The sequence below is a fragment of the Ambystoma mexicanum genome, chromosome 2q, assembly GCF_040938575.1.
Source record: "Ambystoma mexicanum isolate Mex_15411 chromosome 2q, UKY_AmexF1_1, whole genome shotgun sequence".
Taxonomy (NCBI): Eukaryota; Metazoa; Chordata; class Amphibia; order Caudata; family Ambystomatidae; genus Ambystoma; species Ambystoma mexicanum.
This window is the reverse complement of record NC_090924.1, coordinates 1,275,570,778-1,275,595,316: the sequence shown is the minus strand read 5'-3', so window position 1 is coordinate 1,275,595,316 and position 24,539 is coordinate 1,275,570,778. Positions and strand designations below refer to the sequence as shown.

The 24,539-nt window shown below is 49.6% G+C and overlaps 1 protein-coding gene and 1 long non-coding RNA gene across 4 annotated transcripts in view; one reads left to right on the top strand and one right to left on the bottom strand.

Moving 5' to 3' along the window:
* Positions 1 to 3,209, bottom strand: part of LOC138570090 (uncharacterized) — a 31,766-nt gene extending 28,557 nt beyond the window's left edge. The window contains exons 1-3 of one of the 2 annotated variants that reach the window (XR_011303399.1): positions 2,779 to 3,209; positions 2,223 to 2,427; positions 240 to 358 (exon numbers count right to left, since the gene is read on the bottom strand). This is a non-coding gene — a long non-coding RNA (uncharacterized lncRNA). Of the gene's footprint in view, positions 1 to 239; positions 359 to 2,222; positions 2,428 to 2,778 lie in introns of those variants that run through there. The other variant, XR_011303398.1, reaches the window with a different exon arrangement.
* Positions 3,210 to 13,115: 9,906 nt separating this feature from the next.
* LOC138570089 (Krueppel-like factor 8) overlaps positions 13,116 to 24,539 on the top strand; it is a 1,505,457-nt gene continuing 1,494,033 nt past the window's right edge. For both annotated transcript variants that reach the window (XM_069648686.1, XM_069648687.1), the window contains exon 1: positions 13,116 to 13,303. The gene's annotated coding sequence lies outside the window, so the exon portion shown is untranslated. The remainder of the gene's footprint in view (positions 13,304 to 24,539) is intronic.

Genomic DNA, 24,539 nt, shown 5'->3' with positions numbered 1-24,539 from the left:
GACACACGGGTTGGTAAGAGTGTGGTCATCCTCCTCCGTGCTGCATCTGTCACAATGGCCTGGTGGCTGGTGTGCCCATGGTGGTGTGGAGGGCACAGATACAGTGGGGCTACTGAGCACAGGTGTGGTATTGGCGGTAGCTGGCGGTCGTGGTGCTGGCACAGCTGACAGTGGTGGTGCTGATACTGCTGGTGGTGGTGCTGGCACAGCAGGTGGTGATGGTGGTGGTAGAGCTGGCACAGCAGGTGGTGATGGTGGTGGTAGAGCTGGCGCAGCAGTGTTGCTGTATTCCCAGGTCTGCTTTCATGTGCTGGGACTGATGTTGATGGTCCAGGCGCATCGCTGTCAGAGGATGTGCCTGTTGGGGCGAGACGAGCATGCTGTTAGTCTTCTGGCAGTCCCATCTGCGGGCTTGCATTACACTCATGCTACATTGTGTGTGCCATGCTCTTGTCATGCTGTTTCTTTGGTCAGTTTGCTCTGATGTGTGCTTCTACATGTGGGTGGTGGGAGCGCACATTGACTGTCTGCCAAGGTGGCTTGTAGTTATGTGTGCGGGGGGGCCTACGATTCCTGTCCTGTTCTCCCTTGGCATACATGGGCGCTCGTCATGTGTCCATGTGTGGGGCTGTACATTTCGGCTACGGTGCTTGTGCATGGCTACATCTGCCCGCATCCCCTGGCATGTGAGTGTGATTGGGCATTTGCTGTGACGGACACATGTTGGACCTGTTCCCTTGTCCTTTTGGTGTTTCACTGCCTGGGGATGCATGTATTTGGACTCAACATTTGCATGGTGTTTGTTGTACTTATCATCGCCTTGGATGCAAGCTCCTGCCTCTGCTGTCCAGACTCCCTCCATGACCTCCAAGTACTTTATGAAGCTGCACGTCTCCTCCCAGGTCATGAGGGTCAGGGGTGCCACCGTCCCTACTCCTGAGGCAGCATATTCCCTACTGTGAGTGGCCAGGAGGTTTCAGACCCTCAGCCGCAAGCCGTCCCATCGCTTGTGGCAGTCCTGTGGTGTGCGTGGGACAATCCCCACAGCCATGACCTTGTCTGCCACCTGCTGCCGTGGCAGACAAATCATGTATGCTTAGCTTTCTTGCGTTTCTGAATTTGACTAGTGAAAAGGAAACACTTTTGACAGTTTGCATATATATATATATGACCTTTATCTACAGAACGGTGTGAGCATGTTCTTCGTGTGTGCATGTGTGTCTGCGTAACTTCGTGTAGGAGTGTGAATTTACTTTGTGACTAACGCTGCTATGTCGTGTTGACACTAGTGATGTCAGCACTGGACGGCTGGACTTTATTATCAGACTCTGCAGCGCGAGGCACAGAAACAGTGTTCACAGCCAAGGGCAAGGGCTGGGGGAAAATTCCTAATGCCCGAGGCAGAAAGCCACCTGCAAAATACAGAATAAAATCCTTAATAATTGCAGACCGAAAGGCTCGGTTTTGTGGTCCTCACCCACGTGACCCAGCCGAGCCAAATAATGGCAATTTACTCATGGTGGGAAGAGGAGCTGTTCTCAGCGAAGAAGACAAGATTGATGCATGCGTCCACCGAACATTGCAACCTGCATGCACTATCCCAGTGTAGGTGGCTATATCAGTGGCAACAATGGGGACACATCTCATTACCTTGAAAAGGTACAGTGAGAGCTGTGAACAGAACAGGGTCCCAGGCCTGTGGAGACCTGCTCCAGACGCTCAAGATCGGGGTTGGTGTATACTGTTGCAAGGGCCAATGGTCATCGTGCGACCCTACAACAAAGTAATAGATCGTTTTTGGGAAAGTCTCAGGCAAACCCAGCTGACATGATATGATATGATGTGGCATTTATAACGCGCCTGTACACAAGTGTTTCTAGGCACGACAAGACAACGAGGGGGAAACAAGGGAAGACAAAATAACGATCTTAGTCATTCAGATTGGGGAAGATGGAAGGGGAGAAGTGCCAGGGGGAAGGCGAAGGGGGAAGTGCAGTTAATTCACAAGTGCAGTCAGGGGGTGGCTCCGAAGTGCGGAGAGAAGGGACTGTAGGGTTGTATATACTGGCCCGTAAGTACTGAGGAGCCTGGAGGCAGTGCAAGTGCAACTGGACATGCAGGGACCTGAGCCCGAGTTCAGAGGGTGACCAGTGCGCGGAGTAGTCAGGTGCATCAGCAGGGTAGAGGAAGAGAGAAAGCGGTAGCAAAAAGGTGTCACTCACCGTCTGGGAACCCCCGGATGGTGGTTCAAGGCAAGCTCTGGACTCCTGGCAAGTCTAGTTGATTGAAGAGCCTGGGTAATTCCTTAACCCAGGTCTCCTCACTTGGGGGAGTTCTTCCTCCTGATACGTCCCTCTGGTGTGAGCAAAACAGGCAGAGGGGTAAATCAGATGAAAGAGCGGGAGAACACACCGCCACGTTACCAGGCTGCAAAGGAAAACACAATGGTTACTGAAGGGTGAACAGAAGAACAAGGTCTACCCAAAGTCAGGAGTAGTAACCTAATTCCACTCTGTGGAAGCCCAGGAACCCATATGTGGAAGAAGCATTCGAACCTGAACACCTAACAGGAAACCAATGTATGTTTCACTAATAGGGTAGGAAATACACAATGAATGACTGTTTCCCTAGTCTACAGTATATCACGGTTGAATCAATTATTACCATTGAATGATGAACTGATGGCAGAACGGAGGAATAGGGTGAGAGTCAAAGGAATCCGGAGGAGGAACAATGAAAGGAAAAAATAACAACCAGGGAGGTTAGTTGGGTTCTTACCCGGACGGCACGAGGATCGCACTAGTTTCGAGGTGGTGCACAGGTTAATCACAGCAACGCATCCTGTACGTGCATGAGAGGTCAGAAGGAATGTTCCAAAGTCTTTGTCAATGTTTGTGAGTAATCGGAAAAAAGGAGTTTGTGAAAGTTCGTGTGGTGACTCTATGGAAGGTAAGAGTGACCGGACCAAGAGTGGCCGGACCAAGGAAGTACAGATTGGAATCTGCAAGCGCTGTAAAGGGCAGTAGAAAGAGCACTTAAATGGAATCCAGTAGTCGGCAAGGTGTTCGGCCCCGGCTGGAATGGAAATACACAACGTGAGGCGGTCGGAGTCCAGAAGCAGGAATGGTATTCGGCAACAGCGGGTATGGAAGTACACAAAATGAGGCAGTCGGTGTGCAGAAGCAGGCAAGGTATTCGGCAACAGCACGATTCAAGGTACAAAATCAGCAGGCAGTTGGAATCCGTTAAACAAAGGCACTTAAGCAGTAATCAGGAGAAAGTAGGAACGCAGCGTCAAAGTAATGAGCAACTGCAATCAGAAGCAGCCTCCCTCTGAAATGCGTTTCCTTTATTCAAGCATTGTGGGTGCAGCTGCTCCCGCCGCCGATCAGCTGACCTGACCATGTTAGTGTGTGAGGCAACCATGGCAACACCCTTTCCTCTGCGAGGCGTTGTGGTTGTTCAGCATCTCCAAGGCAACCGCCACCGACAAAGTTATGGGGCTGCGAAAAGCTGTGTTCTACAGTGAGCGAGACCACGCACCTAGGCTGGGAAGCACGGGGACGAGAGCAGGGTTTTGTGCCCGTAACAGAATGTCTTAAGTTGCTTCCGGGACCGGTGGTGGTTCTGCTCAAGTTTGGGAGAGGCAGGGGGGCTGTTCCAGAGTGAGGCCCCAGCCGAGGAGATACATGTGAAGACCATTGCAATAACTCACCTAGGGGATTTCTATAGGTACTATCACCCGAGCTACCCAATGGTGATGGCCCTTGGGTTTTTGGGATGGTTTGGTGGTTGTGACGTCACTAAGGGGTAAAACCAGGTAACGCGGGTTCCGGCGGGCGAACGCGCCGGCGAAGCAGGCATGGCGAGCGCCGCCCCTTAGTGGGGGCGGTACAGGCCGCCCTTCCCCTCCCCCCACACACGTAAGGGAAATGCGCCGGGGGGGCGGATGATGACGGAAAGGGGCCCGCCCCCCCTGGCAGGGCGCGAAAGCTTCGGGGCAGGGCGGGAAACCGGGGAGAAGCCGGGCATAAAAGCCCGTGCTGGTGTGAGCATTCACACATCCTCCCTCGGTTTCCCGTCTTGCCGGAGCTGCGTTCTTTTTTGAATTTCCAGTCTGCTGCATCGTCGGATCGTGGCTTGCGATGGCATCCTGCATCCTGTGGAGTAACCCTCTGGCATCCTCGGGCTCCGTCGGCATCGCGGTCGTTTACAGGCTTGCTCCGGTCCAGGTTTCGGGACGTTGGGATCCTTTGGGAGTTGCTGCTGCAGCAGGTTTCGGTTCCAGCCGGGACAAGTTGATGGTACGTAGGGGAGTGGCACGGCTCTCGGCTGGTCCCCCCTTCGAGATACGTTTCGTTTAATTTATGTTTGGCGCTTCTTTTAAGTAAGTCGTTCAGTGTGGCGTCGTTAAGGGGAGGGGGGGGCTGTGTCAATCACGCGACGTTAGCCGGTCTCGGCATAACCTTATTGTAAGGGGGCCGGTCGGGCAAAAAACCTATCATAACATTTGGGCAGGACAAACAGGTCATTTGTTGTTGTGTGGGAGAGGGGAGGCAGCACGGCGAGGGGTTTGCGTTGGTGGAGCGCAGGATGGCGCCGCTGTCGTCGCGGAGCGATCGAGGACCAGGGTGTTTGCGCTGATTGGGGAGGGAGGGGGGAGTCGAATGTGAGTGCATATGGGGTCGGCCTCGTCCGTCTCCCCAGCTCCATTTGCCTGCCGGGTCGACTCGTTGATCTGGGGGAATTGCGCGGGCGGTTTCGCGCCGTTGGTCCTTCCACTTTGGGAGAGGATGGGAGAACATGTTTTGCTCTGGAGACCCACGCATGCCAACGTTTTGACGACCCAGGGGAAATGCTTGCGTTTGTCATTTCGGTGGGGCATGGTTGGGAGGGTGGACCAGTTAGGCGGAGTTCTTGTGGTTTGCCAAGTGTTGCATTGGATGGGGAGATCATGGCCGGGAGGGATACACCGGCGAGGTGCGCGGGCGGTTTCGCTGGTAGGGCTATCGGTGGTGTCTCAGCGTGTTTTCCGTTTGTCAGCCGTGCTAGGGCTGAACGCATTGTGTCGTGGGGCGGGTCATGTGGCTGGCCAGCACGGTTGCCTCTGTCTATTTTCTCCCCTTCCCGTTGGGCATCGGAACTGATTTTCGGCTTCCAGGCTGTGCATGTTCTCATGGTTTACTTGTTTGTTGGGATCGTGTCTGCGGCGTATTGTCTATGGCAATGGGGTTCGGTTTTGTGGAATTGCGGTGATGTTTGGTGTGGGGGGGAGCGGCCGGGGGTGTGGGGGGGATGATATGTATGACGCTTTTGGTTGTAGGGGGGGGGGGCGAGCCACGTTGGGGGGGGGAGCGTGGCGCGGGCGAGTGTAGGGTGTGGCGCTGAGAGCAGGCACTGTAACTGGGGGCCATGTTGCTTTTCGGGTGCCTATTCTAGGTGTGGTTTGTCGGGACTAGGCGGGGCGGCTCTCGTTCTGTTCCTTCGGGTACCGGACGCGAGCAACAGCTGGGGTAGGTGTGGGGGGGCACTGGGAAACGGGCAGTAGTGGCGCGGGTGCGCTTTTGCAAAAAAAAAAAAAAAAAAAAAAAAAAAAGCGGAGCGGTGGCGGGGATGTTGTGGGCGCTTGTTTTTCCCCCCCAGTGTGGTTGGCAAGTGCCCGTGTGCCCTCCTTCCTAGCCCGCCCCGTGCCAGAAAGAACACGTTCTTCTAACGTATAATTAATATCAATAATGACTATGGGGATCTATGGACTCACTGTGCGCCCCGTAATTTCATGTGTGATATGCATATTTCAAGGAGTCTCCGCGGCCGCAGTATGCGTTGGGTTTGCCCTAGGGCCGCCGTCCTCCGTGTGCCCCACAGGGGTGGCTCGCGCAGTTTTGTTTGGAGAATCAATCCCGTTGTTTTCGCGATCTTGGCCTTGGTCCGTGTTTTGTGACAGGGTACGGGATGCTGTGTGGTTGGATGTCCATGCTTCCGGTTCGTGTTTGTGACGCTGCCGCGGTCCGTTTTGTGGAGGGAATGCAGGATGTGGTGCGTTGGCTTGTGCGTGCTGCTGGGGCTCTGCGCTGCCGCAGGGTGTGTTGGGTTGCGGGGGGGCCGCCGCGCGGTGGTTTTCGTGTCCATGGCAGTGTTTTTCACGGTCTTTGCCTTGATCCGTGTCTGGCAGCGAGCGGGATGCGGTGTGTTTGGGGGTGGCTGCCGCGGGGTGTGTTTGGGTGGCCCTGGGGCCGCCGTCCTCCGTGTGCCTCGCGGGGGTGGCGCGCGGTGGTTCGGAGGGGGAGAGGTTGTTTTTGGCGATGTCGGCGCTTGGGGGTGTGCGCGGTGTGCGTTTTGGGTTGCCCCGGTCTGATTCGTATATACCGTATGTACCATACCGTATTCGTACCCTCCTGAGACGATGATAGCATTCCTGTGCGTTATGGTTTTCATTAAATGAGAAGTCACCGGGGGAACCAGACTCCTTGTTATTAAATAGTGCTACCACATCACGTTATTGATTCCCCATGCAAGTATCTGGTCATTTTCGGCTTGGTTAGCTAGTCATTGCATTTAATCATTTCTTCTGTTTAATTAGCACTCTATCTTCACTAAAAATTAAGAGTCTAAAGATGTTGGCGCTGCTCATTCCTATGAGATTAGAAAAGCACCTACTTCTGCAGAAGAAAATTATGTTTAAGCCATTATTCCAATCAATTACGCAGCCATTTTGGTTATTATGACGGAAGGCCCAATTTCCAGTGAAACTGGGCTTAGAAGCAAAAACATAGGTGATGGCTGGAAGGTTTAGACTGAATCTTAACCTCTGGGCCCGCGGGGACTTATCGCTCGCGCTACAATTCCCAGAGTTCGCCTTTTAGACTACAAGCCCCCGGCAGCCCCTCTGCCTCCCAGGAGTCTCCGCCAGGCCCGGCTGGTAACACACCCCCTTCCACATAGAATGGTCCATTTTAAAACAGCCCCCCAACCGCTCAGAACAACCAATGACTCATTTACTCCCACTCGCCACACAGCCCTCAAATACGCCAACACCGGCCACGAGGTTACTAAAACGAAACATGACGGAATACTAGAGGGATGCCATGCAACAGGGATGGGGGAGGTTAACTGAATTTTCAGCAATTATGCGAATGGTAAGGTGGATTTTTCAGGAATTATGCATGGTAAGGTTCCGGTCAGGTTGCCGAGCTCAAGAAACAACCACAGAAGCCCCACACGGGGACATGCGAGGACATTGCTAGGACTCCTGGGAGGGAAGTGGGGTTCAACTAAACTTTCTGTAAATCACATGAAATGGTCATGGTCCCGGTCAGCATGGACAGCTTGGGGTATAGGTGTGATTTTGGGCATGTGAAGACATTGATAGGACTGCTGGTAGGGTAGTTTCAGGAACTAGACTAATGGTACAAATGGTGCTACCAGCAAGCACGGTCACAAGGGGGCAGCCTATTGAGCAGGGGGCGCCAAATGACACGCAGAAGGACCCCTTTGGCATCAAGTCAAGGGGCCTTTTCTCGCTAAACATGCTGTTACCTCATTACATGTCACGATACATTTATGTATGTACATATTAGTGACTTCAACATTTGTTTCACCAGGTCGACATGTCGGTACACGCAAGCAATAGTAACACAGGGCCGGACGTGGTCGGGGGTGGATCCAGGGCTATATTCCACTCACTCATTTCGCATAGGGGCAGCGACAACAGCCAGCAGGGAAGGTCTGGGGGAGGACATAGTAAAGAGGATCGGGCGATGGACATCCGATAAATACAAGCTGTACGTGCGCTAGGAGAGGGCCCAATGGGGAGCAGGGGGGGGGGGGCATGGGCGGCACAAAGGGGGGGGAAGGTTCATTAGGAAATGTGCATATGCTAAAACACAATCTGTCATGTCTCCGCAGAGAACACCAGGGTTTGGGTCGTGGGACGCTCCTTTGTGGCCCGCGCAGCGGCCAGAGCACGACGGGCGTTTAGGGACGGGAACTTGGGCCTACGGAACACGCAGATCAGCTGGATCCCCAAGGCTGGCTTGAAGGTCTCATCCGTATGGGGAACGTTGGAACAGGCGGCAAGGATACACACCTGGCCGGACATCGTGTTATTGCACATAGGGGGCAACGATTTGGTAACAATGGGAAGGAAGGATTTGTCGGAAGCATTGCGAAACTTACTCCAGAGGATGGGGAATGCGTTCAGGGGAGGTGAGGTGATGTGGTCAGAGATAATCACAAGACAGGAGTGGAGGGGGGCATTGCGCCACGGCGCAATAGAAGAAGCAAGGCGCAAAACAAATAACCGCATGGGCACTTTTTTGAAAGGCAGGGGGATGGTTTGGATCCGACACCCCCTCATCACGCTAAAAGTACCAGGGTATTTTGAAGGGGACGGGGCCCACCTATCCGAGGTGGGCACGGCTTTGATGTCCCTGGAATGGATGACGGCACTTCAGAATGCGGGATGTGTATAAAAGGCCCTAGGGATGGGGGGGGTACACTTCCAAGTATGCCGGCCAAGAGCTTACAGGGAGGGACCGTGGAGGCAAGCTGGGTGGTGGGGAACTCTCTGCTGCCGGCAACCTGCAGAGAGTCTTGGAGGAATCACAGGCTAATCCCTTTACAAAGCACTGCCAGCAGACCCACAGGGGAACGAGCAGCCAAGAGTTTAGATGCACGGCGCCCCAAGAGCAATAGGCTTGGGGGAGGCCCTGGGAAAAAGGGGAGGGTTGTAGGGGACTTGGGAGGCAATTCCAAGACCCAAATTGCGGGGGGGGGAGGGAACGAACAACAAACTAAAAAGAGGGCAGCTAGTGAAGCTGGTTGGAGGGGAACAAGAGGAGAATACGGGGGGGTATGCTACCGGGACAAAAATTTACAGCAGGGGTAAGTCGTCACGAAGGGGGAGGGGCAAGAGGGGGGAGCTGGAGGGGGGAGGAAGAAAGGTAGGAGCATCGGGGGCGGGGGGAGCCCGGACAAGGAGGGCCAGCAAGGACAGGAAAGAGGGGGGCCTGGGGGGGCGCAGCATAGGGGACCGGGGGAATGGGGGAGACAGTTGGGAAAGGAAGACAGTACGAGGGACAGGGAATCTGGAAGAGATATGACACCAGCCAAGGGGGGGAGGACACCTGCTAAGGCTGCAGTTGGAGGGGGGGGGCGCCTTGAGTGAGAGGGAATTGCGAGGTTTCTGGGGGGCTCGGGGACACAGCAGGGAGACCTGGGGGGGGGTTTTAGGCATAGCGGGGGTAGGACTAGGATGCCAAGAACCGGAACAACGCGTTAGGCGTAGGGGGGGCTGAGCAGAGTTTGGCAAGAAAAGGTTAGATGGACGTCGCAAGCGACGGCCAACTAGGCAGGCAGAAAGTGGGGGCCGGCATCGGAGGGCGGTGCCGGCCCAAATACGGATACGTACATAAATTGTAAGGGCACTTGTGGTGGTGCCGGTATAGGAAATTGTAAGGGCACTAGTATGGTGCCGGTATAGGAAATTGTAAGGGCACTAGTATGGTGCCGGTATAGGAAATTGTAAGGGCACTAGTACGGTGCCGGTATAGGAACCTGATGTTAGCGAGGCACCGCGTGGCTGCCGGTTTTAGCTAGAGCCCGAGCAGGAAACGGGGCAAGTGTGCGGGGGGTCGGGCACCCGCAACAAGACCTAGACATGGGCACGGGGGGAAATGGTGGGCACACCAAAAAATTCACTGCAAACAACGGCCGGGGTAGAGAGAGGTGGCTAGTCAGGGCCGGGCTCGATCCGAGGCGTCCACCGGACGAGTACGATCAGGGGGGGGGGGAGGGGGAGGGGGAAGCCCTAGGTAGCCGCACTCGAAATAGTGTATCGGTGACGGTGAATTACGGATTGCCTGTAAGATAACTCCAAGACTTTATGCAAATAAAGCTGCTGAGGCATGTTAACTTTCCACACAAACTGGTGTCGTGTCAATTTTCTACTGCTTGCATGGTATGACTGATTAGGAATAGAGGGAGGGGGGTAAGAAAGGACGGATAAAGGGGGGGGGGAAGGCAAGGCGCTGAGTGCCCACGCTACGGCGGGCGAACGCGCCGGCGAAGCAGGCATGGCGAGCGCCGCCCCTTAGTGGGGGCGGTACAGGCCGCCCTTCCCCTCCCCCCACACACGTAAGGGAAATGCGCCGGGGGGGCGGATGATGACGGAAAGGGGCCCGCCCCCCCTGGCAGGGCGCGAAAGCTTCGGGGCAGGGCGGGAAACCGGGGAGAAGCCGGGCATAAAAGCCCGTGCTGGTGTGAGCATTCACACATCCTCCCTCGGTTTCCCGTCTTGCCGGAGCTGCGTTCTTTTTTCCCACCCACCCTCCCGACAAAAAGTATGTGAATAATTTTTCAATTTTGTTTTACAGGTCGCCCAGCGGAGTTACATTGCAATCCCTTTACAAAGCACTGCCAGCAGACCCACAGGGGAACGAGCAGCCAAGAGTTTAGATGCACGGCGCCCCAAGAGCAATAGGCTTGGGGGAGGCCCTGGGAAAAAGGGGAGGGTTGTAGGGGACTTGGGAGGCAATTCCAAGACCCAAATTGCGGGGGGGGGAGGGAACGAACAACAAACTAAAAAGAGGGCAGCTAGTGAAGCTGGTTGGAGGGGAACAAGAGGAGAATACGGGGGGGTATGCTACCGGGACAAAAATTTACAGCAGGGGTAAGTCGTCACGAAGGGGGAGGGGCAAGAGGGGGGAGCTGGAGGGGGGAGGAAGAAAGGTAGGAGCATCGGGGGCGGGGGGAGCCCGGACAAGGAGGGCCAGCAAGGACAGGAAAGAGGGGGGCCTGGGGGGGCGCAGCATAGGGGACCGGGGGAATGGGGGAGACAGTTGGGAAAGGAAGACAGTACGAGGGACAGGGAATCTGGAAGAGATATGACACCAGCCAAGGGGGGGAGGACACCTGCTAAGGCTGGAGTTGGAGGGGGGGGGCGCCTTGAGTGAGAGGGAATTGCGAGGTTTCTGGGGGGCTCGGGGACACAGCAGGGAGACCTGGGGGGGGGTTTTAGGCATAGCGGGGGTAGGACTAGGATGCCAAGAACCGGAACAACGCGTTAGGCGTAGGGGGGGCTGAGCAGAGTTTGGCAAGAAAAGGTTAGATGGACGTCGCAAGCGACGGCCAACTAGGCAGGCAGAAAGTGGGGGCCGGCATCGGAGGGCGGTGCCGGCCCAAATACGGATACGTACATAAATTGTAAGGGCACTTGTGGTGGTGCCGGTATAGGAAATTGTAAGGGCACTAGTATGGTGCCGGTATAGGAAATTGTAAGGGCACTAGTATGGTGCCGGTATAGGAAATTGTAAGGGCACTAGTACGGTGCCGGTATAGGAACCTGATGTTAGCGAGGCACCGCGTGGCTGCCGGTTTTAGCTAGAGCCCGAGCAGGAAACGGGGCAAGTGTGCGGGGGGTCGGGCACCCGCAACAAGACCTAGACATGGGCACGGGGGGAAATGGTGGGCACACCAAAAAATTCACTGCAAACAACGGCCGGGGTAGAGAGAGGTGGATAGTCAGGGCCGGGCTCGATCCGAGGCGTCCACCGGACGAGTACGATCAGGGGGGGGGGGAGGGGGAGGGGGAAGCCCTAGGTAGCCGCACTCGAAATAGTGTATCGGTGACGGTGAATTACGGATTGCCTGTAAGATAACTCCAAGACTTTATGCAAATAAAGCTGCTGAGGCATGTTAACTTTCCACACAAACTGGTGTCGTGTCAATTTTCTACTGCTTGCATGGTATGACTGATTAGGAATAGAGGGAGGGGGGTAAGAAAGGACGGATAAAGGGGGGGGGGAAGGCAAGGCGCTGAGTGCCCACGCTAAGATGCTGTGATTGCCTGAGATTTTGTTGATTCCGGTATGATCCCTGTCTTTTGAAGAATAAAGACGGTTTATTTGCCCCATGGACGAGTTCTCCGTTATTGCAGGAGGGAAAGGTTCCAATGGGCCCCAGATACTCTGCTGACCTGTGGAATTACTGACACAAACAGCCCCCTCTGTCCTCTGGTGTACTATGTTGTGCATGATGTGAAGAACAGTTAAGTTACACAAAAAAGGACATTTTTTGTGTGTGTGAAACAGCAAACCTATATGAAGGAAATAAACTGCAGCTTACAAACGGTTGTACTTATATTAAACGGAATGTATGAGACCCCAATGAAAGGCTCTACTGTGGATCACTGCTATGCCCCGCTTCATACGACTCTGGGAAGGGCTACCTGAGCACAAAGCAGGCGTACCATTTAACCAAAAAGCAAGTAAAAAAGTTCCGCATTCGAATAACATTGTCCCTGCCAAACAGAGGACCATGCCTGAGTGCATTTTTATATGCCACTAAGCCGAATATGAGGTTTGCAAGTGGGTACACAGAAGTACAATGACTTGCATTATACAAAAGTGTGGGACACCTCAAATAAGCATGCATTACATGGACAGACACACTTAACTCGCAAGAAAGCGTCAACCCAAGTGCCACACATGAGCACAAAACAAACATGGAAATGTCACATATAAACAAAACTCAAAACTTGGCAGGTCATTTTAAAGTAATTTCACATATAGGAAAGTGCAGTATTCGTGAAAGAGAAAAAATATAAAATGTAAAATCAAAGGGCTGTAAAGGAAGTAAGAAAATCAGGAAACCAAGCAGGCAGCTATAACATGCGATGGTACAGTGTGCGGCAAAATATTGACGGCGTGCACATTACACTTGCTGGCAGCTAGTTGTGCAGGCAGCAGTGGAGGGTGCAGCCAAAGGGAGGAGTAGCGCAGTGCCCACCTCCACTCCACCCCTCCCTAAAGCACAGCAAATCGGTTGCAACCAGGGGATAAAAACAAGACGTTGAAAAGGAAAGCAAGCGGTGTTGTAACCCTGCAGCCTGATCCCACATTTTCAAAATACCACAATACCTTCCGAGAATAAGCGCGCCGTTAAGACATAAAGCAAACAAAACGTAAGCAAGTTATGAACGAAGAGGAAGAGGGTCGTGCAAAGTTGTGCATTGCAGGTTGTGCAGCTTTAAAGGAGCTGCGTTGACTGACAGGTCTTGTAGCAGTAAATGGGGTGGAGCTGTTGGGTGGGGTCAGGGACAGGCAGCTGGTGAGAACATAGAAGGGGGAAAAAAGAAAACCAGCAAGCAAAAGGCGAGAGGAAAGAAGAAGCGAAGGGAACCAGAAGCCGAGACAAGCAAAAGAGACAACCCGTTTAATTACATTTATATGTGTAAAATGGTTAATACGAGAGGCTATCCCCTCGCTGGATGTTGATGGAGGGGAGGCGTTCAGAGGAGCTGAAAGTAAGTGTCTCTTTTGTTTTACATGAGCTGGTGGCACGCCGCTTTCATGTGCAGGGCAGGCTGCCGGGGAGGGGCGTGTATCCCCTGTGTCTGTGTTGTGAACATGGAAGGGGCGGCGTCTCTCGCCTGGAGGTGATCTGTCAGTCTGTGGCACCCTCCTTAACGCTTAAGCAGGGCAGGCGCCATCTTGGGGGTGGGGTCCCCTCGCGAAAAAGTCCGGATTCCAACGAAGTCTCCACTGTGGTTCCTAGTCCTCATTTAACCCGTCCCGCTCTGGTTCCCAGGGAGGGAAAGGGAGGGGAAAGGAAAGGACTGCCCCTCAGCCCTATCTCTAGTGCTGTGTGGTCCTATAAAGGTCTCCTGGTGGGAAGTGGGAATGAGGGGCACGTGGTGGAGATTTACCTGTTGAAAAGAAGAGTGTTCTTCTCCCCTGTCCACTTAACTCACTTCTTAATTTCATAGCCAGTGTTTTATAATTCTTACATTGCTCATGTCTGCGTTAATATGTATACGATATACTGTCGTTCCTTGGTGTTCCAACTTTTACATTCTGAGCCCCCTCTTGAGTCATACCTCTGAACCACTTGTCTTTGTCCGCCTGGTGGGTACATACCAATGATTTTGCTTTTGGTTGGCGATAGCCTATGTATGGATGATTTAGGGGTTTGGTGGGTGAGTGGACTGATTCTACAGGGGGTGAAAACCGCCTAAAGAGTGTGAGTTGAGAGGTAAGTCGAGTAAAAATATTTCAACCGCCACCCCCTTAGGCTACAACTGCTTAACTCTCTATACAAAGCATTCACCTTAATCCCTTTTTAAAGAGCCTCAACACCCCCTGGATATCCTTCTGGCCCTCCTAGAAGGGGGTAGAAGAGGTGGGGGGGTAGGAGAGGTGGGGGGGGGTAGGAGGGGCAGCCCCACAGTTTGAAGGCAATTGCATATATTCACTGATTCATATGGACTACCATTTTTATCAACTACAAAGTACAATAATACTTTTGTATGTGGTTCTATTTTAATCCCCCCACCCACAACGTTTCCTCATTGCTATCATTTCGATATGTCCGAACCTTTCATAACACCAACCTTGTTTTAGCATATTGCTACAGTTAACTACTGTCTTGTCTTGTTTTGGACTATCGCTGCAGGCTGTTACATTTTTGGGGCAGGTGTCCCTTTGCGCCCAGTTTAGTGAACTGTTTCAAACCTGTTTTAGATCTATTACCATCTGTGACCTTGTTGGTTGTCTGCATAGTCACAGCGTTCAGTGGTCCATCATGATCCCACTGTTGAGTGAGTAGTTTGCTCCTTTAGGTTCCCCCTTTGATTCTTCACTACTTACTGATGTTGGTTGACAAGATGGTATTGGGTTTCCATCGCCCCCTGCCCCCTTGGCCGGGCTTAGAATTGCCCAAGCACATAACCAGCCTGTCACACACCAAAACTTTACATATACATTAATCGAAACATAAATTGCTTTCTTATAGCACTAGTTTCACACACATTTGCCAGCCCCAACAAACTTTTATATCTCCAATATAAAACTATTTTCCAGTCAATGCTTTCCAGCAGAATAAGGCCTTGTGTTATGTGGCAGGGATTGAATGTGCCATAACTCTGACAAGGTTATGCATTTTGAGACCTCTACGTTGGTGAACTGGTGCAGTATAAAAAACTATAATGATAATGGCTGACTTGATGGCCCCTGTTGTAAACACTCCACAGGCCCCCTCCATCCCCACAACAGTCCTTACGGTCTGGTTTTGTTGTTGATTTGATGGATTGTGACAGTATTACACAATATATGATTCTGCTTATGTAGATTACCTAATGCATGGTTCCACGTCTCTTCGTATAACCTCTTACGCCTTTCTTTCTTTTTTATTGACTGGCTGGTCATGACATTAGATCCCTGTGATAGGATTGGCATTAAAAACTAGGATGGTACTTGTAGCCTATAAATTATATACCCTTATTTGTGGATGCCTCAAATTGGTCCACACTGGTTCCCGTATTTTCTAATAAGTTTCTTTAAGTGCAACTTCAACAGACTCTTCGAATTGGATTTTTGGGGTGAGGGTGCCCCTTAGTTTGGCATACTGGGCCAGAACCACTTGGATCGAGACAGTTCTTCACTCAAATGATTGGACTGGGCTTCAGCCACAGTTGTGTTGGACTGCTGATTGATTCTCCTCTTTACACCATTAACAGGTCCATTCAGTTCTGGGAAATAAACACACAGTTAGGTTTTCCTCTCCTCGGTATTCCAGGCACTGCACTCTCTAACATTTTTTCTTTGCCACCCCTCTTTAAATAACTGCCATAGACAGGAGTTCTAAGCCTCTGCCCCCCAATGCACATTCGTGCCCCTGATAGTCCCTAGGTCTGAGAAGTCTGCATCTGACATAGGTGATGAGACATAGTCACCAAGGCCCTATCCCCTCCCCACCCACCCAAGGAGGAATGTGACCATACTGGAGACTAAACCCTGAGAAGCACTGTGCCATTTCATGTGTCAGTCTCACTCTCTGTAGGGTCATTGCTTACACCCGGGTTGTATCCCCCATAGTGGTTGTTCTTCTGGCTGTGGTTTCTGGTGAAATTTTCTATGATTGCCATGTCTAGATAAACTTTCGGAGTGTGACTTTTAAGATGGCATTAGATAAGAAGTAACCTTTATCTCTGGTAGGTGTTGCTTGATCCTGATCTCATTGCACATTTAAAGTTGGTGCCCTCTTCCTACACTGTAGGAAATTCAAAGAAAGGCGTGAAATACTAGGTTGTGATGCTGCAGGTGTGATTGGACTTAACCCGCTCCCTCTCCCATGCACTTGCGCGTTCTCAATGTCATTGGGCCTAGTAAAATAGTTGTTTTTGTTCTCCCTTGATCCACTCCCATGCCTCGTTGTGCTCTGAAACACTTGTGACCGAGTGCGATACAAATAAAATATCAATATTCTGTCGCATTGCCTCCATAATCGGATACTGTTAGCTCCATTTGGCCCTGTGGGTTTGCAACCAGATTACAAGTGGTGCTAGCGTGGTGTTAGTGCCCCTTTATGAATGGGGATTTTTGGCAGAATTCCTCCAGATTGTTGGAGGAAAAGTGGAGGATTTACTTCCATCATCATGCTGGAGGTGTATCTTCCTCTTTTTTTTTCCCCCCCCCCAAAAAATCTGCAGACTTTTTGGAGGAAAAGTGGAGGATTACCTACCAGTAAGTAATTCTGCCAAATCTTAACTTGGGAGTGAAGTAAAAATTGATGTAATTCTGTTACCGCCCCAAAAAAGTTGCAGTAGCGAAATTACCACCACTTTTCTCCTGCACTGCCAAACTCTGAGAGAGCCACCATGTGTTTTGGGACCACTGGAGAAATAAAACCTTAGAAGAGGGAAATATATGACCCTACAGGCTGTCTAGTTTTCAGATATGTATAGTAGTTTATGACACCTCACTAAAACATCATTTGTAGGTGAAGGGGTTTTTCCACTGGGAGATTACCCCCTGAAACTATTTTATGTTATGTTGTGACTGGTTGTCTGTAACCTCCACACTACAAACAGAATTGTCTATGAGCACAGCTCGAATGCACTGATCTTTAGAGCAGATGAGCAGTGGTGTAACAGGCGCCCCGCAGGCCCTTTGCATTGTGCAAAGGTTTTTATTTTTTTAAATTCACTCAGCCTTCATAAAGAAATTATTTCCGTTAGAGTTTAACGGAAATAATTTCTTAAAGAAGGCAGAGTGACTACAAAAAGAAACTATTTCTTTTTGAAGTCCGAGTGCTTCCCCCACCCCATGACATGAAATGAAATGATATTTTATTTATATCGCGCTCATACACAAATGTTTCAGAGCGCGACCAGGCAAAGGGAGAGGAACATGGGAGAATAAATGGCAATCTTACTATGCCCAGTGACATTAAGAAATGCGCAAGTGCATGGGAAAGGGAAAAGGGGGGAAATTCATGGAAGTGGGAGAAGTGGAAAGTGCTGAACAGAGGAGAGAATAGAATAAATATTAAGTAAAATAAGTAGCTGTGGGGGTTGGACTACTGCTCAAAACCCCTCTGCGACCGCGGAGCGGGCGTGCAGCGCCGGCCGCCCAAGCCGCCATGGATCCAGTTTCTTTGACGATCTCCTGTCCCGCCTCTGAAAATGAACAACTCCGCCTGAGGAGTGCGCGCAGTCAGTGCGAGGAAAAAACTGATCAAGGTTCTGCCAGCAGGCTTCTGCCTCCTCCCTGCAAGGGGGCAGTGTGTGTGCCTCCCTTGCCGCCCCTGGTGACGTGCTCTGTGTCTTCTGTTTTGGAGAGAATGGACAAAATGGAGGGCCCACCGCCGCTTAGAAAAGGGACGCCGATCCAGTGTGTGTCACAACCCGCCGGGGATTTCATCGACTTCCAGACTGGGTGGCGCGCACCCGCCCGCAGCCCAACATGTACTGGCCTACCTGGTTCTCCTCTTGATCCTCCTGGCGGACCCGCTTTTGATTGTTCAGCCATCTTCCAGCCTGCACCCGTCCCAACAGGTAAGGGGGGGCAAAGGTTTGGTGCCCATAGACACTAAAGCGGGTCCCTGTGTTGGACTCAAGGATGTCGAGACGTTCAATTCACCTAAAGGGATTGTAAGAACTGACCCCCAGGAGCTATTATCACAGGGAAATGATCTGTGGAAGGACAAGAGGTCTGCTGGGAAGCCTTAGCCGCTGGATGCCCACTCACTGGGGAAAAACCAGTTTGTGGTGCCGATCCAAATACATGCAAGTCAGCCTGAAAGCTCTTTGCATAGCCCCGGGAACTACGAGGCTGAGGTTGTCCCTGAACTAGGGGCCTTCCAGAGCGAAGTTACTACAAGTGCAAATTTTAAGTTTGGTAGGATCCCCCCCAGGAAGAGCTCAAGGGGGATACCACGGTAACTTCCACTTTCAAGTCACCGTGCCAAACATCTGCAAAACAAGTTCTGTATAAACAAATAGAAGCAGCTCCCCAGTGTAAAAGAAATGCCCACTCAAGGCAAAAGTCAGGAAAAAATTCCTTGCTACGTATAACCTCGAGGAAACCCAGCTTACCTGCCAAACGAAAAAAGGGAAGACTCCAAGAAAAGGGAAGCTGTTAGCTCTCTGCTGGCACCAACCCTGGTGGATTTCTTTAGCAAACAGGCAAAAAGAAAGTCCGATAAGACAGCAGAGCTTTCAGATGCCGAAATCCTGGACGTAGTGCAGGAATGCCAGACTACTCTTAAGCAACGGAAAACTGATGAAGTTCTAAGGCCTGAAAAGGAAACGTCCTGTTTCTCTCAAACAAAGTTGTTTCCTGAAGCTCAGTCTCCTTTGATAAGGTGGCATTTTGGGTCACCGAAGGTGACTTTAAAGGCTCCACAACAGTCCTATAAAGACCCTCTGTTGGCTCATGGCGAAACTGAGTGTCTAACTAAGCCACTGGTCATGACGAAGAGCCAAACTCTGGTCGGGGTACCACAGGAAACTTACCCGTTAAGGCAAACACCAACTTTATCTGCTCCTGAGAATGTCCCTTCATTGGCTCCATCTAGCCATTTGCAAAATGAGGTATGGCTTGCTGAGAGATGGCTGGAACACAGCGATCCGAGACCTCTGGAAAACCAGGGGCCTTCTTCTACTAGTGATTCGAACGAAAATGTGGAGCTCCATGCTCAAACGCCTATACAAACTCCAATGAAAGTAGTGGTTGTTCGAAGCCGGAACAGATAGGCCCCAAAAGTTCATTGCGACAATGCGGAGAGACTCAATACCGTCTATGCTCTTTTCCCCTCCTAGAAATAGAAGATTGAGCAAATTGCGTTTAACATAGCCAAAGACTCTCCATCAAAGAAATCTGACCTACTCTCAGTGATGTCAGCGGTAACGATTGCATTGGCTCCTTTTAGTAAGTTATGAGTCACTCAATGATATTCTAAAATACCATACGACAGTCTCAGCCATGATGCATAGTAAACTAAGTTACTTGGAAAGATACATAACTGCTATGGAACAACGCTTAGAAGTTCAATGGCGTGACAATCAAGGAAATGATAAAGATAAAGTCCATGGAGTTGCCTCGACCTGTTGCAGCTTAGCCCCTTCAATTAAAACTCAAACTTTTGAGCTAAGCACCTAGACCACTTTTGAACAAGAGAAGCTCCAAAGAGAAACAATACAAAGAAAGGAGGGCATGCTCAACCAACTGACATATCGAAAAGAAAACAAATTGGGAGGATCCAATAACTGTGTTATAGACGAAGATGTTATCCTCATTTCGACGGAACCGGTAAATAACATCAGCGCCGATACCGCTCCGAAAGAAAACATCAACAGAGAGTTTGCCATCTTTGACTGGTCAAAAGCCAAAGAAACTGCTGTAAGCAGGCAGCAAGCCGCGTCTAATGGTGGGGATACAAATGTCAGTAGTGGAATTAAAATTTGGCTGCCGACGCCTGTTCCAAGATTAAAAGCACAAGGCCCACGACATTTAACCAACAAGGTGGGAAGTCAAAATTCATCTAAACGTCTAGACAAAGGGAATCCTCCTCCACAATCTCCAAGAACAGTCGAATTTATGGAGGCAGATGACTTGATAAACCTAAATGAGCATTTAAACACAGATCAGGAGGATCGAATAGCCCAAAAGGAGGTTGAAAGTATTAGGACAAATGCCTCTGTTCCGGTGTTGTCAGAGCCTCCCATAGCAAGTACAATCAATAGTCAGTTAGGGGAAAGCGAGGCCCTTGAGTATCATTGCAAAAAACTAATTTCCAGACCGACCTGAGCCAAAAGAAGTGAAAATGCCTATAAGGAACTCACGTCCCTGTTTAAGAGATTCGCCCCAACGTCAAACCTCGACCGAGCGGACCACAAAAGGTGCAAAATATTCACAAAGACCAATATCTGGCCCTCTGTGGCAACGGTCGGACCACCTTGAAATTAGAACCCATCGCCCTGAAACAAGAATCCATCGTCCAAGGGAGATGGTGAATAGTGTGAAGACCAGCAGGGACATTTGGGTGAAAACAAAACACACCTTTAAGTTGGAGTAATTGCTTGACAACCGGGAATACCTTGATTTGAATAGGAGAACAGTAGTAAATCTACTGTAATGTATCCCAAACCTGGGCCTCTTAAGAATTGAGGATCTCAAACTCGTGGAACCGGGGCACGAGGGGGACAAAGCCATTGCATAGTTGCATATATCCTTCTCGGTCATGAAAACCATGATAGGCGATGCAGTTGAAAACTTCCTGAGATTGGGGTTCAATTTGTTAGAAGTAACAGACAGGGCATCGCCGCCTGACACAGCAAACGGTCCAAACGATGAAAGCCAAGCTTCCAAAGACAGTACTTATAAACTTAGTCAGACTTCCAAAATGGAAGATCGACATTATAAAATGAGGTCTAAGGAGGACGTTAAGACTCAACCCTCTCCGGAACACACGAAACTGGATTCTCGAGCCTCCAAAAGATTAAAAGAAAGGAACATACTCCAAACTAATCCAATGATAGTCAAACAAATTTCACCCTTGCGAACGTCCGTTGAAAGGCTAAACTACAAAGATCCCCTTGGGATCGGAAGATTTCCATTAGTACCCCTGGAGAAAATACAAAGGACAGTTGTTCAAGACCTTCCTCGAGATACTTTATTGACTCAGGTAAAGGCGAGGCCCGCACCTCTCCAATACCTATGGTCTTGGATCCTCCAATCTTAGAAAGTAGCAATGCAAACCTCCTCTCCACCCGGGGCAAAAGGACGAACATACTGACTTCCATAAACCATCAGAACGGGTGCTGAGGTTAGGATCCTGGAACATTCGGGCTCATCTGACGGTGGAAGGTGGAATCGATTTGGGCACTTAATAAATATTGTGCCTTCAGGAATCCTGGATAACTGAAAAGCCCTCTCTCGATGGCTACGATCTAGCCTTTGCTCCTGCTCAAAAAGGAGCCCAAGGTTGCCCTTGCTCAGGATTAATATCAGTGATACGCTCGGGTAGTGGTCTACAAGCAACGATTGTAGCTAATCTTTTTGTGTTGGTCATCCTAGTAAGTTGGGAACAACAAATGGCCCAGACAGGCAAGTTTTTCTCTACCCCAATAATTATTATGAATACTTATTGGAATCCTCAAGTCATGGACAGTAAGAGCTTCCTGTCAATGATGGAAAAGCAATCGACAAGGCGTATTCAGAACATAAAGTCTCTCACTTAATCATTTGTGAGGATCTAAACACAATCTGTAGAAGTCAGGAGGGAGGAGGAACGTTAAGGAGCCAAAACCTCGAGGTGAAGAGCGGGGTGCTTTGTGGAACAACCTCATGATCTCGAGAGATTACTTCTACGTAGGCACTCTATTCACACAAGCTGAATGTATACCAACATGGAAAAGAGACCAATCATATGTAACAATTGATTACTTTTTCGCAACAAGGGCCTTACTGCCCCTAATAGACTCATTTGAGGTCACTAAGACAGTACCAAGTGATCATAATTTACTGTCTTTTGCATGGTTATCAGACTTGGCGCAAAAACTTCAAATGAAGACCACCATAGAATGTAATCCTCAAAGAACCCGACTGAAACATCTTAGAACTTACTAAACACTATAATGATGTGAAAAGTGCTAGTTAGGCTATTGGAAACTCAACAGCCTCGGATTATCAACCACTGCTCGTATTATACAGGGCAGATGTAACAAAATCAAAAGTCAGTCAAATCCTAAAAATCATATCTACAGCAAAATTCTTGTAGAAAAAAGACGAACTTTGAAGATCATTCGCTTGCAGCTACAAAGGTTTATAAGTCATGGGTTAAAAACCATCGCCTATCACTTTACCAACGGGACTCGGAGGAGATGTTGAGGAAGGTGAGCAGCCATAACCCGCGAGAATTCTGGTCTCTGATCAGATCTGTGGACTCCCCAGCGAAAGAGGGCCTCTGGAACAGCATCAGCAAAGCAACATGGGTGAAGTTCTTCAAAACCTTATTTCATCTTGCACTTTAGAGCAACATGATATAAATGAACCATGGACTGATCTTGGAAACAGAGATGAAATCGAAGAAGTCATCCGGAAGCTGAAACCATCGAGAGCTCTGGGACCCGATGGTATTACAAACATCGATCTCAAAAACCACCCGGGGGAATGGGCTTCCTTTATTAGCACTGTTTTCAGGAGATGCACTGAGTCCAAATCTATACCAACACCTTGGACCTCATCCATCGTGGTCCCCATCTATAAAAAGGGAAGTAAGGAGGACCCGAGAAATTACCGTCACATCACATTACTGGACGTGATTTGTAAAGTCTTCGGTTCCATGTTGCTGAAGCACTTTCAACTTTGGGCCAGTTCCGCGCCCTGTGCTGACCATTTTCAAACGGGATTTATGAAAAAAATTGGTACCAGCGCAAACATCATAACCATGAGTATCCTTAAGAGTAAGAACCAGGAGGGGGGCCTAGGGTTTTTGTGGCGTTTATTGACCTGGCTCAAACTTTTGACGAGGTCAATCGAGAAAAGCTCTGAGCCAAACTAATACTGTGGCAATGTCTGCCCGAAATCTTACATCCAATTTGTGCGTTGCACACTAACACTAAAATGACGGTGCGTTTGAATCAACAGGGTTTATTATCCGACGGAATTCTGTTGAGAAGAGGCATTAAACAAGGTTGCCCCTTGGCCCCTGCGCTCTTTATAGCTTATGTAGGTGACTTCAAAGACACAGAGGAAAACATAAGATCATTCCCGCCTACAATGGGTCAGCCTAAAACTACCCGCCTTCTGTATGCTGATGACATGATATTAATAGACCATACTCCAATTGGCCTCCAGCGCCAGCTTGACAACTTGGCTCATTACATCCGCATCCGCTCTAATAACCTATAGATTAACATAGAGAAGACGAAAATCATGTAATTGGAAAAGTCTCAAAAGAAAAATGAAAAATTCAAGTGGTTTTTGGAAGGCTCTCAAATAGAAAAGGTCAATAAATTCAAGTATCTCAGAGTTACCCTGAACAGCTCCAAATCAGAAACCGCTATGCAACAAGTCCTCCATGAAAACACAAGGAAGCTCACTTCCCAAGCTAGCACTATGGACAAACAAAACGATTTGGCCACTTTTCATTAATTCCAGCTATTAGCTTCTATAGAATGAAGGTGGTCCCGTCTCTCACATATGGCGCGGAAGCAATGCCACAGATACCAAAAAAGATATGGCATCAACTTGAAGGGTGCTTTTGGCGGTCCGTTCTTAACCTGCCAAAATCATCTTCTATGGTTCTAATTAGACGAGAATTAAGTCTCCTTTACTACAAGCAACAATCGAGCGTAACCGCACGATGGTGTATAGGAAAACTTTGCTAGAAAACCGGCATTGTATCTTCAAAGTAATAAGACTGGAAACGACAGAAGGGCCGTGTAAAATGCTCAAGGTGTGGGAGAAAGACTGTAAAAAGAAGCTGAATGAAATCCAAAACTGTGAAGAAGAGCTGATCCAAAACCCGATAAAGCTGAAAACAAAATTGCATGAACTAGATTGGATCAGAACTCTAGAAACGGCAGAAAAATTTAAATCGACATCACATTTACCAGCTCAAGTAAGGAAATAAAACAGCATACAGGACTTCTTGAAAAAGCTTTAAAATAAATCATTAAGGAATATTTTCCTTAGAGCCTGCCTCAATCTTTTGGAAACAAATGAAATTATAGTGTTTAGAAGCCTTTCAAGCTCGAACAAGTGCCATTTCTATGGGGGAAGGGTGGGGGGGGGAAATCGGGTTCAAACATTAAGACACCTGCTTTTGGCCTGTCCAGGAACTCAACCGTTAAGAGCATGTTCTTTTCGCTTCCGCTTACATTTTTGAAGAAAACCTGTGGTGGGAAAGACTTACTGGTGGAGAAATCAATCAACATGTTTCTGCCTATTTTAATACATTAGACACTATGCCTAGTGTCTTTTGGATCTAATGTGGCCATCTTCAGGACAAAAGATTTCTTCAGTATCAAACAATGATTCTTTAATACCCCTGGTAGAAATTCAAGTGTGGTTGTTTTGAAAAACATTTGAGAATATATCACACAGTTGTCAACGTTTCAAAATACATTTCTTGACTCGCTAACAATTTAAGGCTCTTTCGTATGTTTTGCATGCTTTAGTACACAAAACTAACATTCTAACAAAGAAAACACAAACATAATCACTCTTAATTGGCATATCACTGGTCACGTAAGA